Genomic DNA, 17,232 nt, shown 5'->3' on the forward strand with positions numbered 1-17,232 from the left:
TGGGCTTGTCAGATCCAACAAAAAGAATAAAATAGTTTAAAAACCCTCTGAATTTTGCTTCAGAATTTTGCTCAACCCCCTGGTGGGGGACTCACATCAGAAAAGACCAGATGTGAGATGGGTTTGAACATGAAATACCAGGGAAGAAAAAAAGTCAAACTCTCCTATTCAAAGATACAACAAAATACTATCAACTGAGATTAGGGATTTGAAAATAATAAAAAGTAGATTCTCCTTCACTTTTTAACGCTCTGCTCAGCCAAAATCATGACCTATTATATGCAGAGAGAGACAATCATATTTAGTGCTGCTTAGGAAACATTTTTGTATAAGAATATATTTTCAGGCTATACAATGCACCAAGCATAATGATATCCTCTAATGAGTATAATGTCAGGTATTCTTATGCATGTCTCTTTCTAGTGGGTGTCCAGCATGGATAAATCTTTTTATGCCATGATACAGATCTTGGAGATTCTCCAGTTAAATGACGGAGTAGTTAGGGTTTGGAGCAAAAATCTTGCTGTACCCTTCCTACTTAGATTTTGTGAATTCCATATGGTCACATTATGCATAACTATTCAGTGCCAGGAAGTGGAACAGTTCACCACCAAGTCCTTTGCAGGCACAGAATGGTTCCTTTCTTGAAGCAATTAATGTAATTTTCCCTGCTAAGGAGGGCATAATCCATAGTAAAATGTGGAATACCAGTTTTATGATATTATTAATTAATTTAATTTTGTCTTAATTGGAATTTTTCAGTACACAGAAGGAAGTCATCCACGAGCCATCTGTTCTTATATATAGCAGTCATTGCTAAATTATCCTGTATTTAACTTCCGTTAATAAGGTTAATATGGGAGTTTTAGCATAACACCATTGCTTCTCTCTGTACTATGTCCAGTTAAGAATGTAGTTCATTTCTACCCAAGATGACTTCATAGGCAGAATCAATTTCTCTTAAAGGGTAAAAACCTGAGACTGTTCCTTATTAAAACTTTTTCTCAGTGCTTAGTTAGAATACCTTGGCAAGGAAGCAAAAAACTCTGATAGTTGAAAATTTGGAGATTACATTAAGTAACAAGTTCATAAAGCTGACATTCTATATCAGTGAATTTTGAACACTGTCAATCTCTACTTTTATACCCCTAGGGAATTTTGACAATTAATGAATATACAAGTAAGGTTCTCACATGGACTACAGAGATTTTAAACTACTGCGGTACCATGAAATCACAACCAGAGCTTGGGACCTGGTAAAGGAGAATTTTTCCTGTCATAGTTTTTTTTGCAGAGGAACTCATAACCAATTGAAGGAACAAACATTTCCCAAAGTCTCGACATTGTCTTGAAGAAATCTAGGGTAAATAATTCTTCCAAAGTAGCAAACTAAATTACCATTCACAAAAAAATCAAAAAATCCCCATCGACAACAACAACAACAAACCCCAAAAACCCCCAACCCCCTCAAAACCTACAAAACCCAAAAAACCACACATCCCTCCCCATAAACTCCAAAACTAAACTCATACCATTTGCTGTGATGAAGGAAGCTGCTAAAATTACACAATGGCTCAACTTCACACACCACTTTGCACTCAGATTGGAAACTGAAATAAAAGAGAGGTGGCTGAAATCTACCTTAACTCTTCCTTTACAGAGTGTGGAAAAGCATATGCATGTCCAAAGTTACATTTGCTGTATCTATAAAAGGCATTTCAAGCTTTGTACCTACCTTAGTTACAAAAGTTGTTTGCAGGATGGATGAATGACAAGTGTTAGGGAATGAGTTTCTTCATAAAGAAAGTGTTGAGATGGCTAGGACCTGGAAAGTGACCCTACTACTTGACTGAGGAGAGCTAAGTTTATCCTTTAAAGGTTCTTCTTGGAAGAATTTCATGGGAACAAATCATGCAAGGAAGAGGGGTCCAAGAAAGCTAGTTGATATTCAAGGATCACTTCCTCCAAGGTCAAGACCAATGCATCCTGATGTGAGCAAGAAATCAGGAAAAAAGGGTAGGAGATCCACATGACTCAAGCAGAGACAGGAAATACAGAGGAGATGGAAGCAGGGCCAGGCCACTTGCAAAGAATACAGAGAGGTTGTAAGAGTAAGTAAAAATGAGAGAATGAAAGCCAAAACCCATCAGAAATTAGATCTGGCCAAGTACAACAGAGACAAAATGAAGGGTTTGTTCAAACACAATGATGACAAAAGGAAAACTAAGGATAATGTGGGCTTGTTACTAAATGGAGAGGGGCCCTGGTAGCAGGACACAGAGAAAGCAGTATTGAGCACCTTCACATTGGGTTTCACTGACAGCACCAGCCCTCAGGGACCTCTGATCTTGGAGAGTGGGGTAAATGAATCTCAGAAGGAACAGATTTCTTTGGTCTTTTTTGTGGTTGAGACTTTGGTTGAAGTGGGTTGAGACTTTGGGTGAGAAAGCACTTAGCCAAACTTGACATCCACAAGTCTATGGGCCCTGAGGGGTTACATTCACTAGTGCTGAGCAAACAGGTGAACACCGAAGCAAGGCTTCTTACCATCATTTTTAAAAGGTTGTGGCAATCAAGGGAGGTGCCAAAGAACAGTAAAAGCAAATGTCACCCAAGACTTTGAAAAGGGCAATAAGGATGACCCAGGGAAGTACAGGACAGTCAGACTCACCTGTGCCCCTGGAAATATGCTGTAGCATCTGATTCTGAGGGCATCACCATCCACGTGACGACAAGAAGCTGATCAAGAGTAGTCGCAAAGATTCAGTAAAGGTAAATCATGCTTGCCCAAGGTCTCTGCCTTCTATAATGAAACAAGTACCTGGCTGAATGAAGGGAGAGAAGTGGATATCATCTACCTTGACTTCAGCAAGCTTTTCAACACTGTCACACACAACATCCTCACAGGCAAACTCAGGAATTGTGGACTGGATGAGTGAACAGTGAAGTTGATTGAAGCCTGGCTGAACAGCAGATCCCAGAGGGTTGTAATCAGTGGCACAGGGTCTAGTTGGAGGCCTGTCACTAGTTCTGTCATCCAAAGTTTAATAATGGACCCAATATTGTTTAATATATTCATCAGTGACTTGGATGAAAGATGAAGAAGGGTCAGATGTCTCCTCAAGGGCTTCATTGTTGACACAAAGCTGGGAGGAGTTGCCCATACCCCAGAGAGCTGTGCAGCCCTTCAGAAGGACCTGGACAGGTTGGACAGATGGGCAGAGAAGAGCCATCTGAAATTCATCAAAGGCAAATGCAGAGTTCTGCACCTGAGGGGGAAAACCCCAGGCACCAGTAGAGGCCAGGGATTGACTTGATGGAAAGAAACTGTGCAGAGCAGGAGCAGGAGTCCTGGTGGACAACAAGCTGTTCATGAGCCAGCAGTGTGTCCTTGTGGCCAGGAAGGCCAATGGTGTCCTGGGGTGCATTAGGAAAAGCATAGCCAGAAGATCAAGGGAGACGATCCTACCCCATGTGCAAACTGCTCTGGGACAAACCTGCTTGAGCAGGGAGGTTGTACCAGATAACCCACCGTGATCCCTTCCAACCTGACCCATTCCGTGTTTTTGTGATTTTGTGATTTTGTGATTGACTTATTTACATAGTTATAGTATCAAAAGTTTGGGGTTTTTTTTAATGTTTCAGAAGATATGCCAGTCTGCAAACACTTTGCAAAGCATTCAAGTGGGAAAGGAATTGGCATGTCTTAATTGACGACTTGAATTTGGCCTTAGTTTATTTGGGTGGGGAAGAGGTGAGATAGAGGTCTCAAAGAAACACATGCTGTTTCTATTGCTATACTATACCCTAAATTTCCTTCTACTCTGAATTTTATTGGCACTGAAGCCAAACCACTCTACATGGAAAAGTCATTAAAAAATCAAACCCTTCTGATTTCACTTCCAATTTAAAAAGCTTTTAAACTACAAAATTGTTCCTCAGAACCTCCATTATTGCTAAGACAGTTTCATTAAATAAATATGTATCACTGTAAGAAATAAATGAGAAGCAATAACTGCCTTGAAAGGCTAGATTCAGTATAGACCAAAACACATTTTATGTGTTCTGGGTCGTCTTTTTTTACTTGTAACCAAAAAAAAATTCACTAAATATTATGAACATGTACATCAAAGGGATCTTCCAGGAAATTAATAACTAAAGAAAGAGATAAATAGAAGGGGAATGTTCCCTCGCCCCCAAAAGACACCACCACCCCCAACAATAAACAAACAAAAAAATCCCTCAACAAAAAAACCAACCAAATAAAAAAAAAAACAAAAAAAAAAAACCAAGCACAAAACCACCCAAACCAGAAAAAATACCAGTCTCTCATAGCAAATTTGCTTGTAATAAGAGATGGCTTGTTCAAGTACCCTTATAAAAGGGGCTGGTAGAAGTGGGGCTTAAGTATTGTATTTATTAACTCCTTTTCAATTTCCATGTCATGTTTGTTCAGGTTACTTAGCTGAAGATACTGCTTCTGTTACTATCATCTCTGCAAAGTCAATCCAACAGATTAAATTAAACCTTTTTTTCTTTCTGCCTCACACATCATAAAACAACAACAAGAAAAAACTATTTCAGAAGGTACATGCTGTTTCTGCTATCAGCTGGTAGTGATGGATGAAACAGAAAGAATGGAGTTTGATTTAATCGGATAGCTCAACCTTGCAGGGAGAAGAAAGTCACCTATATAAAGTATTCCTGTGTATATTTTATTTTCAGACATATGTGTCCATGCATAAATATATATTCTAGATTTACAAGTCTATCATGTCGCACTTTTTATATTACAGTGAATGAATATATAGAAAAGGTAAGGTTTACTGTATTTCATGCATAAGTCAATCAATGTTTTATTCAGATGACATTTTGTTAATCTTACATTACACAAAGTAACTTCTCTGCCCAAAGAAATCTGCAGAGGAAAATCTGGTCAACACATTATAGAGGGGGAGGGAGAGGGAGAGCTAAACATTCTGCTTTTCAAACAAGGCACAGGTCACAATCATTTAACAAAAAGGATTTCTCATCTCTTCACTGTATTTTTTGCATCCTTTAGTAAGATAATGATTTAGTTTTAACAAGACTTGTCTTTTCCCAGTTTCCCCTTCACGGTCTCATTCCATTAAATATAATGGACCGTTGCCTGCAAAAATACACATAGAAAAATTAATCTCATAATTAGGTATTAAAATCAAACACATATAGAATTATTTTTAGCAACAAATTCTCAGTCAAACAGTATCAAAGCAACCACAGTGTTTGTTGTCTATTTTTCTTTTGTGAAAAGTTGCTTGATTGTCTGCCTCAATAGAAATATTGTGTAGAGCTAAACCCTGAGATTCAGAGAAAAATGCATACTGTGTGCTTCCTTCATTTGTTTGAAAATGGAAAGGGGATTGCATCATGAGCAGGCTGTTTCAATTATATTTTGATATTTTTCCCATTTGAAAGATAGCATGTTACAAATCATGTCAGAATATTTTTCCTACTGGACTTCTATATCTACCCAACAGTCAAAATATTATTTGTGAAGCATGAACATTTTAATAACTATTCTTCTGGTTTTGTGAGCTAGTTGACACTGTATAACAGCAGAAAAATGAAACCATGTTGAAGATTTATCAGAACAAAACACTGGAAATGATGAATCACAAGTAATGAAGCAGCAGTTAAAAAAGAAAAAAATGTGGAAGTTTTTGCTTGATTGAAGAAATGCTAATACATATTGGTATTATGGTATGTAAGTTGTGACACCCTGATACAGATGTACAGATACCGCAGTATTTTATAATCGAAATAATGTTGTAGGGAACAATCCCTGGAAAAAAAATTTGAAGACGTTATTATCTGTGTGGTGTTAACCAGATCAACACAGGCACAGAGTGAGTGCCTGAGGTCGCTGCAGTGTCAGTTTAGGAATAAGAATTGCACACTAGGTCTGGGTACTGCAACACATGGCTTGGAAGTGTGGCTGTTGGAGAAAAGGAGGAGAAGGCAGCATATAATTTATTGAGAAAGTTCAGGATTTGGTGGGAATTCATAAAATGGCTGTTGCAGTTGCTATAAGCTGATTGCCTAACTCTAAAGCACTGTGCAGCAATGAAATGGGCAGGTTTCTTCTCCCCTGCTACCAAATATCCTTTGAAATTGAAGATTGGGGTCAGAGCTGCAGAGGACAGACCAGAGGCGTAAGTGGCTAACCCTGGGTAGGAGAATTTATTAGGGTCAGATATCCAAAGGGAATTAAATCCATCCATCCTCTTATGCACTCAGAAGTAGTCTGACTCTCCACAATTTTATATAATATTTACCATGTGCTTAGAAGGTGTGAAAGATCTAAGGGGAAAGAACTTCATTTATTTGCATTTTAAACCCAATTTTATGTGGCATAGCAAATGTTACTATCTTCTCAGCATGAACACATACTCTGAACCAAAATATTATGAGAATGTCCTAACGGATTTTATGTCCATCTTCTATTTTGAGACCTAATTTTGAACTGGACGTGAAGGAAATGGGACTGACAGCTTAAAACAAGAAACAAAACACACAAGCCAGATGGTAATTTGTCTCATTTCTGAGATAAAGCACCACAAAAAAGACAAAAAAGATCAGAGAGCAGATGGAACACCTCTCCTATGAAGAAAGCCTGTGACTTTTGGGGTTGTTCAGCCTGGAGGATATTCTGGGGAGACCACATTGTGGCACCCCAATGCTCAACGGGTGTTCATAAGAAAGGACACAGTTTTTAGCAGGGTCTGTTGCAGTTGGACGAGAGGTAATGTTTTAAACGAAAAGAGGGTAGGTTTAGACTAGATCTAAGGTACAAGAATTTTATAACGACTGTGGTGGAACACTGAAACAGGTTGCCCAGAGAAGTGGTGGATGCTACCTCCACGAAAATCTTCAAGGTCAGGTCGGACAGGTGTCTTAGCAACCTGATATAGTTGAAAATGTTCTAATTAAAATGCATTGCAGGGGATACTTTTAAACTTCACTTCCAGGCCAAACCATCCAATGATTCTATGACATCATGAAATATGAAGACTCCATCTACTGTACATTTCCTTTCCAAATAATATACTTTCTACCACCAGAACCTCATCCTTAAGACTACTGCATGTACCACGTGCATTATGGTCTATTTGTTACTGTCAGGGAAATTTTTTTCATCTTCTAAATAATATTGGTCCACCTTTCCCCAAATAAAAGTGTTCCATAACTTCTCTTCCATCCTAAAGCAAAGACAAATACAATTTAGAAGCATGGCTGAATTGAACCCAGCAAATCAACGTAGCAGTGTTAGTCATTACTGCAGCTGCTACTAGATCTGACCTTTAAGAGGCACAAGAGTTCAGAAGTGGCTTGTATCTGCTGAAAGTGAAACTTCATTGCTGGTTCCACTTACTAACTGAAACAATCCACTGAATGAAATTACAAGGATAGTTTTCCAAAAAAATTGAAATTCATTAAAATATCATGACAAATTAAATCAAACCATGACTACTAGGGGATAGAGTTAGAAGGGGGAAAGATTATGTTAACTAAAAAATCATGAAAAATGTTCTGAACTCAAAAACTTCAGTTTACCTGTAACTGAAGACCATGTCCCTCATCTTTATTATGAGACTTGAGGCATATAGACACTATATGCTCCAATACAATGTAGGCAAGACAAAGCTAACCCGAGGTCCAAGCAATTTTTTCCTGTATCTTGGCTCGAAAGACAGGTGTCCGGTAAGAAATGTAGGAGTCTCCCTTGGAACGGAAAATGTAAACCCCTTCCCTTTAAATGATAGTTTTGAAATTAAGTGCCTCTCAGGCAAAAATCTGAGGATAGGAATAACAGTTCTTTACTAGTATGTATAACAAGGCAGACAAACAGCATTAACAGCATTAGCAGCAAATAGTGCCGGGAACCCAGTGACCCCTTCTCTTTCCCCTTCGGTGCAGTTCCAGTCACAGCCAGCAGGGGCGCTGCTGGCCCCCGGCGGGCAGGGTGGGCGCCAGGATTCCCCCTCGGCTGCAGGGGGCGCTGTGGCGTGGGCTCAGGGAGGGCACAGTAATGGCGGAGAGGCTGAGGGGAAGGGCTGGAGGAGAGGGTTTGCTTCACACAGCCCTGGGTCAGTCAATCCCCGTGCCCCAGCAGGACTCTGAGGGGCACCAAGCTGGACAGCAGGAATGAGCAAAAAATCCTGGACTGGTGGACAAGATGTACCAGAAGCTCCGTGCTGGTAGCTGGAACTGCAGGAGGTCCTGGCAGTGCAGGGGGTGCAGGGCTACATTGAAGAAAAGACCCAGAGCAGTGCTGAAGAAGCAGCGGGGATGGGACAGCAGCGACCCAGCTCCCAGCAGGGCAGGGAGGGATGGGCTCAGGATCCCGGGCACCCGAGCAGATGGTGATAGGTCCCTCTTTTAGTGAGGTAAGTGTTAATAAGGTCCCAATTTGGTGGCTACTCTAGCAAGTAGAGGCTCACCCCCACAGCAGAAGAAGCAGCTCCAGGTTGGGTTATAGCAGTGGCAGTGAATTTCTTTCCTCAAGCAGCAGCTCTGACCATCCTCCTCCAAAGGTGAGAATGAGAGAGCTAGCAGCTGCCCCAGCCCCTGTCCTTTACCTGCCCAATTCTTGCAGTATCTCTGTCCCTTGGAGAGAAAACTCCCTAAAAGAGAAGTGTAGCCAGATGCCTTCCTCTCCTGAGCTTGGCCACTTCTTTTGTTTTTCTTCAGCACCCAGAAGTACCCAGTAGTTAGTGTTTCCTAGCAACTTTTGGGAAAAAATTCTATAAGTAAAAAGGACCAAAAGGCAAGAAAACCCAAACCTCAACACCCTATTAGGGAAAACAGATCATAGCATCACCCAGGCTGGAAAAGATCTTTAAGGTCATAGAGTCCAACCGCTGGCCTAACGCCACAAGTCCAATATTAAACCATGTCCCCAAGTGCCACATCTACATGTCTTGTAAATACTTGTTATACTTGTAAATACTTGCATGGATGGTGACTCAGCCGCTTTCTCTGGCTCCTGTTCCACTGCTTGACAACCTTGTTCGTGAAGATTTTTTTTCCTAATATCCCTTCTAAACCTCCACTGTCATAGCTTGAGGCCAATTCCTCTTCTATTGTTTGTTACTTAAGAGAAGAGATTGATGCCCACATTTCTATGCTCTCCTTTCAGACAGTTGTAGAGAGCAAGAAGGTCCCCTTGAGTCTCCTTTTTTCCAGGAAAAACATCCCCAACTCCCTCAGCTGGTGTTCATGAGACTTGTGCTCCAGATCCTTCACCATCTCCGTTGCCCTTCTCTGGACACACTCCACCACCTCAATGGCTTTCTTGTACTGAGGGGCCCAAAACTGGATAGAGGATTTGAGGTGCAGCCTCACCAGTGTCAAGTGTAGGGGGAGGATCACTTCCCTAGTCCTGCTGGCCACGCTATTTCTGGTACAGTATCATATAATTTCCACAAATTAACATCCCAGGCTGAGATGGCACAAAATCTTAAAAAAACTCTCTTGAGTTTGATTTTTGACTCAGTAATTTAACCTGTAATTTTCCATGAATATTGCCAAATTTAAAGTTGCAATAGCATATTATTATTACATGTGAACAGATACATTCTTTTGTAGTGGCTTAACTGGGCTAGGTTCTAAAGGATTATTTTGTTTTAACGGACGTTATGTTTACACAGTAATCAGAATATAGTACACACAAACTTCATAATGCTAATCAATGCTTAATCAATGTCTAATATCCATTGTGCCATATACTGTGGTATCTGAAACTTATTTTATTACCAGGAATGAGGCACAAAGTAACACTACTGCTGTGAAGTGAAAAAATATTTCCAATTATTCCACTGGAAATGCTAGAATGACTAAGCAACACATTTTTCAAAGTGACTCTTGGATTAATGTTTATGGGTTTCACATGTCTGACTCTAAAATATTCCTGGGAAAATATCAGAAAAATAGTAAATTCTGATAGGAGAGAAGTTTCAGGTTCTGAAAAACTTGTGGAAGAAGTTGTCATGATTTCTTCTAGTTAGATGAGACAACTTTTTCTGCATGAAAACTATAAATCTGTGTTCTGATCCTCTGTTGACTTCAGTATATGCAAACATTTTTTTTGATGAATATGTTTGTCCAATTAAATGTTATATGCTTCCAGTTGATTCTCTCTTACACATTTAATTTATTAGCATGCTTGCTTGGCCTTACTAATGCCTACATAAGCCAGGTGAAACTGGACCTCTAGCGTGCTATACACTATTCAAATTGATACTAGAGACAACCCAGGTCTACAAATACCTATTGATAGTCTGAATACATCCAAGAGCTATGAGGCGAGAAAGAATCACAGTGACACAAAGAGGAACTAAGCCATTCCCTATCCCTTTAGAAAGATAGTGATAGACCTGTAAAGAAATTTGCCTTATATGTCCCCAATACAGGAGTCTGGTCACTTAACTATTTGGTTTTTCATTTCACAGAATTATAAAATCATTAAGGTTGGAAAAAGCCTTAAAGATCATCAAATCTAACCATCAACCTAACCTAGCACCACCACTTTGTTCTCCATTAAGCATTGCCCTCAAGCACCACATCCACACATTTTTTAACACTTTCACTGTTTGATTTCTTTTTTTAGACAGCTTATTTAAGGAAATGTTTTTGAAAAGAGACTGTTTTACCTTCCAATACATTAAGAGATGGAAGAATCAAAGTATGGGAAGCCACATTAGAATATAAGAGTTCTGCAAGCAAAACACTGAAAAGTCATGATATGGCACAGAGTAATTTGTCTGATAATTGTATTTCATTCTTATGTAAACACATGCTGGTTTTGTCTTCACTGTTGAAAGAAAAGAATATTCAACACTACTTTTTATGTCAATTGGAACTTTTGGTACTTCATGCTGGCCAAGCTCTGCAACAAAAAAAAAATTGAGTATCTTTCTTAGATTTTCCTTTGATTCACCATTGGATTCTAGCTTGTTTCATAAAGCTTTATATGCTACCTATTAAGAAAACCTGTTTAACCAATGAAGGGTTCTGATCCCCCACTTTACTAATGAGTAACTGAAATGGAGAAATCCTTCGATCTTCCAGTAAGTAAAGTTGCTGGCAAAGAAAGGGCTGAAAGCCAGATGTATATGAAAGTCATCTTTACCTTGCAGCTGATCCTACATCTATCCACTGAACACTATATACCTATTTCAGTACAAGAAGCAGTAGACATCATTCTGTTTCACAAGACATCATTCAGACATTACAAAGTGCAATACACAACACTTTATGTCATGCAATTCACTGTGCAGCTAAGACATAGGCACCAAGTGTGTTCAGTGAATGAGGCAGTGATCCCACAAAAATAATACACAGTTGCTGCGCAATTAAGAATGCTACTGCAGTGCACATACCAGAGGTGACTGTATAAAATAACTGAAAGAACTTCAGTTTTGATATTTTCTGGCTTTTTGATGATTCATTTGAGTTATGTCTAAATATTACAATGAAGCAATATGTTAGACATCCCTGAGCAGGTAAGTTTACAATTGCTTGGAGCAGTGTAACCTCTGAAGCATAGCACTGCACCTGGGCAATTAGCTCAGGCGTAACTTCAGTCTGAAGCAGCTTTATTGCTTCCAGTTCCAGAGTTAGCTCATTGAGTGCCTGTTTAGGAATTGCTCTGACAGCTACATGCTTACATTTTGTTTTCTGTGGAAGGGAGGAAAGAAGAAAATACTCCTTTGTGCTAAGCCTGACGTAGGTAGCTAGGTACTCTCACCTTCTTCTACAGAATTTTATAGGGAATCAGGACATCCCCAAAGCCCTGTCTCCTCAGAACTTCATATTCCACCATTTCCTGTTAAAGCTAAAATTCCACTGAACCTTCATGTATGTGCATATGCACATCTAGCAGAATCCTGAAACACCATGGATTCAATGGAAATTTCCCGTCAGTTTACACATGCTGTCAGAGCCAGCTATAATAAAGAAACCACAAGTTACTTGCTTTAATCTTCAACAGAACACCAGGGGTTTGGCACGAGACACTTTCATCAGAAAGTTTATAACTAACAGTTGGGGATGTTTTCCGCTAACAGTCATATGTCAAAGGTAAATGCAGTTTAATTACAGCTTGTGTGTTTATTCTTTAATAATGAATTTGATTTCACTAGCCATATTTAGTAATCAGGGAAAAATATATTCCTCCAATTTTCATCATCAACTTACAATTAAAAAGTTAGCTTTCAGCCTTCTTCCCTGGAAAATATTTTCCCAAGCTACTCATATCTATAACTTACTTTTTCAGAATAAAACACTGGAGTAAGCAGCTGACACATACTTATCAAGTAACATACCTTAAAAATATTTTGCAAGGATAGGTTGTCTTTTCAAGTACCAGAGCTCTAACTTCCTCAGCAGTTTTGGTGCTGCTTCTCCACCTTTGATTTCTACTCTTTCTACTGCTACAAAACTTTTCTAGCTTCACAACATTTAATTCTATGTGACAAGAATGTGCACTAGAAGTGGGAAAAGAAAATTACTTCAAAAATTCATAAAAAAACCTTGAAGCTCATATTGGAGATTCTTTCCTGACCATTTGCTTTCTTCCTTATGTTTCCAAACGAAACGTATTGCACCAGTGCACTGGTAGAATGACAAAAACAATGCTACATCCTGTGCCTTTTCAATTATCCTTTTGTCCTTTTTTAAAGAAAAAGCCAAAGAAAAATGATCCATACAAAAATAAAGGAAATTTTCAATCAGCAAAATAATTTGCCAAAGACAACAGTGTAGTCAGATCAGTTATAGCTTTTCAGAGAACTGAAGATTTCAGTAATGGTATTTAAGTTTTGACATGAATGAAAAAGCTTAATTCAACCTTTTTGTTGGGTGGGCCAAGTGAGCTATTTTAATAGATCTGAGTCATCAGCTTTGTGCCTTGAGCTTGCTCCCTCAATCAAAATGTATATTTTACTAGGAATTTTAAATTATAATAACGTTTGTAAGTTTTGTACAGGAAGGGACAATCTGGCTCATCAAATCAAGTCCCTGCTATCAGAAACAGATATGACCTTTTATCCCAATAATCCACTGGTATTTAGATGCTTCAGAATTTGTAAATATTAGAAATCATCTGACTTTTCCCAGGCCATTCTTGTTCAGGGCCAGCTAACAATGTTGACACCAGTTATAACAGCTCCTCTGTCAGCCTGGTGTTTTAAACTTCTTATGTTTTCATGTCATGGTATCCTACAGTCAGCCTTCATCCTTCTAGGCTAAAAAATATCCAAGCTCTTCCAAAAATCACCTCCTTTTTTCCTTCCCTGATCATCCTCTAGTAGTCTTTCTCTGTACCTGATCCACTCAGAATTCTTTCCTGAACAGAAATTGAGCCTCAGCAAATAGTTATATAGATCTTTTAAGGTTTAGGTCCCTGTTGTAGTATATTAACTCTTGTTTATTTTTCTATTTTTTTTTTAATTAAGAGACTTCCTTCTCTGATTTGTTATTAATTCCTTTGATGATACTTGCAGTTCTAGGTGCTACCTTTTCCATTGACTTCATGATTCCCCAAATTTACATTGCTCCTTGAAAAATGCAGTGTAAGACTCACACCTACCTTGGAAGGTATTTCCGACTCAGGCAGTACAAAGACAGAAGCTGAGGGGAGGAAAATACCTATCACTGCAAGGTGATATTTAAGGGAAGTGAAAGCTGCAGAATAAGCTAGCTATTGAAGAATACATACAATTTCTAAAAAAACTCTGAAATTGTAAAAAAATGCTGTCTGTTTACGTCCTGTTTACAGATTTCTGCAATCTTTTCTCCAGAGCATGAGTACAACACCTGCAGGAACAGTAGCAGGTAGTTTCTGCGAGGAGGGCTAGGCACAGAGACTTGGAAACAGGCTGCAAGAAAACCAAGCAGGAGGCAGATACCTGAGTGTAGCAAAGATCCTCTCTCATGTTTGTTTTTATAGGTTCAGGCATCTAACCTTTTTCAGCTGGATCACAGCTGGCCTCTCTAAAACAACTTTAAATCAATGTATCGGTTAACAGGTTCAATGTCTTAGGGGGCTAGAAGTGCCTGAAGGTTTGGAAGGCAAGATCCACACAGCAATCCCGAAGCAGTGCAATCAAAATTCTTGCAGCACCATACACTCCTGCTGACACACCTTTCCCCCAGTAACCTCTGCCTTTGAAACATTTATCCTTACATTGTCAAAGTCCAGCAAAGCATATTAGCCTCTCAGTAGACTTCCATTAAAATGTTGCATGCGTCTTCAAAAGCCTAAATGGTGGAGTTTAAGTGTCAATAACCAATTTTATTTCTATTAAGATGTAACTGCACTAGTCTTTGGAACACAGCTACACTATTTCCTACATCTTCATTAATTACTTATTATAAATTTACAATTTATATTGTCACGTTGTATGAAATACAGTTTGTAAAACCCTGCTGCTTTTAAACCCAGCTTGTGTCAATTTGTACTGTCAAATGTTTGAATCTCAAAATGAATATATGCTTTATTTATAGGAAGGATCAATACTTTTCTAACTTGCAAATGTTGAGAATCACACTTTTTGAACAGTTAGTATTTTGTTTATTTTTATAGTGTTATTGGCTTTTGTTTCCTCAAATAGGATCTGCCCAAATCAAGTAAAAAAACCCCGAAGAATTCTATTTGTTATTTTTATATAATAAAAATTTAAAGCTAAAAGCTGCTTAGCCACAAGGGAAGCAATGCAGACCAGTGATAAAGCCAGTAGTCTCTATTTTTAAAGCAGTCTCTTCTTTTTCTGTAATGCTGATGGCCAAACTCAAGCTTTAAGTAATACTTCCCCTTGTGACCAGGCTGCTTTCAACTTTTCCATTTTATTAGAAGAGCTAAATTGAGGGTATTCCATGAGACTAATTTGGAGTTCAGCTATTGTTGTTGTTTTTAAATAAAAAATGAAAGTCAGAAGTATTCTAGTCATCAGGGAAACAGCACATGAAGTTAAGTTGGGAATAACCCATACCGTGCTGGGACTACAGAGTGTCTGTATAATGTTTGTGATGTGGGAAGTGTTTGATTATTGAAACCTGTCAGAAAGTGAGAATATGCATGACAGTAAATACTGGCTTTTATCGATTTGCTTATTTAATTGTTATTGCAAAACACTTATTTTAAAAAGTCATTAAAAGTGCAGTCTTAAAGTGCTGCTGAGATATGTTTGCTATCGCCTAATTTGCCTTCTTCCTCCTCTTTGAAATACTGTAAAATAAATTTTCATCCCAGAAATTTGGAGCGAGCCATAAAAAAGCATGTTCTCAAAGCTTCATAGTCACTTAGATAATTCTGTGTAGGAAGTATTATTTTAAGAGATATAACAAAGTTGTAAGTAACAGTTTTTTCATCCTCCTATAATTTCAAAATAGCTCCTTAAAACAGCAGGCTTTGCAATGGTTTTAGGCTTTGGCTCACACATTGATTCTGAGCCAGAGAATACAGAAATGAATTTCAACCTCACCAAGGATGTGTTGGAAGTAACTGTGCAGAGCAGTTCTACAGATCCCACTGAAGTTCAGGAAAACACACACTTAAGAAGTAAGCAACAACAATGACATCTTTTACTTTCAATTATTTACCTATTTTGTCTGCTTACCTTGCTTGAAACATTTGCCATCAAACGTACAGTGAAGCCAGTGAAAATTTTGGTATAAACAATTTTTCCTAATAGATGTTTTTTCCCCATATAACAATTCATTGGTATCTAAAACAGCATACTAAGAAGAAGCTGCAAGCACATTCTGTTAGACACAGGGGTGACACAAGTTAATTTCATTGCTGTCAGGAGATATCTTGATGGGTATATATTGTGCGTTATCATGAGTTACCACAGCTGCAAGGGATTATGTCTTCTACTAATAATGGCATAATAGAATACCATAACTTGTCACAAGATTTCAAGTCAGCTATGAAATTAACCTATTTCATCACTGAAAAAAAAAGTCTGTACTGATTCCCCCCCCGCCTTTTTTTTTTTTTTTTTTTTTTTTTTTTAATGGGACTTTGGTGCTCTTGTAAATAGGAAAGTTTCAAGGAACTGTGGAATGGCTTCATTTATTGAATATACCTTGCATGTAGTTTCTGAAATTCACTCATCATATTCTGTGTACACAGATAATGTGAACCACAGCACAATTTTATAGAAAATAAACAATTAATGTCTTAAACCAATGGCAATTAAAGAAGTAAAATCTACCCTCTGACCTATGTCACATTCGGCACATGGCAAAATGTAATGTCAGTGTTTCCTACACCAACCTTTTCAGGCCATCAAACTTCACAACACTGAAGACTGACTTTATTAAGAAGTTCTAAAAACAGCACGCAAGACCCTAATTTATAGTTCTTAATTCCCTTTTAGCAAGAAATGTGAGAAGATAAAAATGAATCAACAAAGTAGTTCATTCTTAGGGAAAGAGATGGTTTTCACTCATGGATGAATTTTGTACCCATTTTGAGAACCTAATCAGCTCAGCAAATAAGCAGAGGTGTGCTACAGTACACACCAGGGAGGCTCTGGAATGTACCTGAGGGAAGGAGAGAGCACAACTATTTTCTCCAGTGGCAGTAAGCCATCAGGCTGTGTCATCCTAGCTTGTCTAATCAGTGGCTGTTAAAAACAGAGGTGAAGCCACAGTGAAGCCCCCCACTCAACACGATATTTGAAAACTACTTAAGAAAAGAATAACTGCTGCTGGCCATTTAAAAGTACCCAGACATTTAAACAGTTGGTCTTACTGTGAAAAGCAAGTTAAAAAAATTGACATTAATGGAGAAATAGCTTATTCGTCTCCTCCTAAGATTTTTCCAAGTAATTTGGCAGCAACAGCTCTGTTTTATCTGATTTGAACTATAGTTCCACTTTCACCATGGCCGTGACTGTACAGTTCAGATCAGATCCAAAAGCAGTGTTTACAACATATTGCTGAATTGCTCTAACAATTCAGTGTGTATATCAAATAGAAGGAAGAGAGTATCTTGCATAAGACCATATCGAGGCAAAAGAGCAATCAGCAGCTACTACCCTCTAGTTGTTTCCTGAGGGAAAAGAATAGCTCACTCAAGTGCCTCTCAATAATTCTTGCCAGGGTTTCCAGCAAGGTCAACAAAGCTTCATGGTCAATGGCTAGTGAGAGTGAAAGGATTAGCAAAAGCATTTAATTTTT

At 38.5% G+C, this 17,232-nt stretch overlaps 1 long non-coding RNA gene across 3 annotated transcripts; it reads right to left on the reverse strand.

Moving 5' to 3' along the window:
• Positions 1-4,479: 4,479 nt before the first annotated feature.
• Positions 4,480-15,826, reverse strand: LOC136301730 (uncharacterized). 3 transcript variants are annotated; one of them, XR_010723932.1, is made up of 4 exons: positions 15,663-15,826; positions 13,634-13,674; positions 8,622-8,770; positions 4,480-5,149 (listed from the first exon to the last, which is right to left on the reverse strand). It is a non-coding gene; the product is annotated as an uncharacterized lncRNA (long non-coding RNA). The 3 variants fall into 3 exon arrangements; XR_010723928.1 differs by lacking the exon at positions 15,663-15,826 and adding an exon at positions 13,763-13,908; XR_010723930.1 differs by lacking the exon at positions 13,634-13,674.
• Between the last annotated feature and the right edge of the window lie 1,406 nt (positions 15,827-17,232).

The sequence above is a fragment of the Chamaea fasciata genome, unplaced genomic scaffold (genome assembly GCF_029207755.1).
Source record: "Chamaea fasciata isolate MVZ Bird 193981 ecotype frontalis unplaced genomic scaffold, bChaFas1.0.hap1 SCAF_1, whole genome shotgun sequence".
Lineage (NCBI taxonomy): Eukaryota > Metazoa > Chordata > Aves > Passeriformes > Sylviidae > Chamaea > Chamaea fasciata.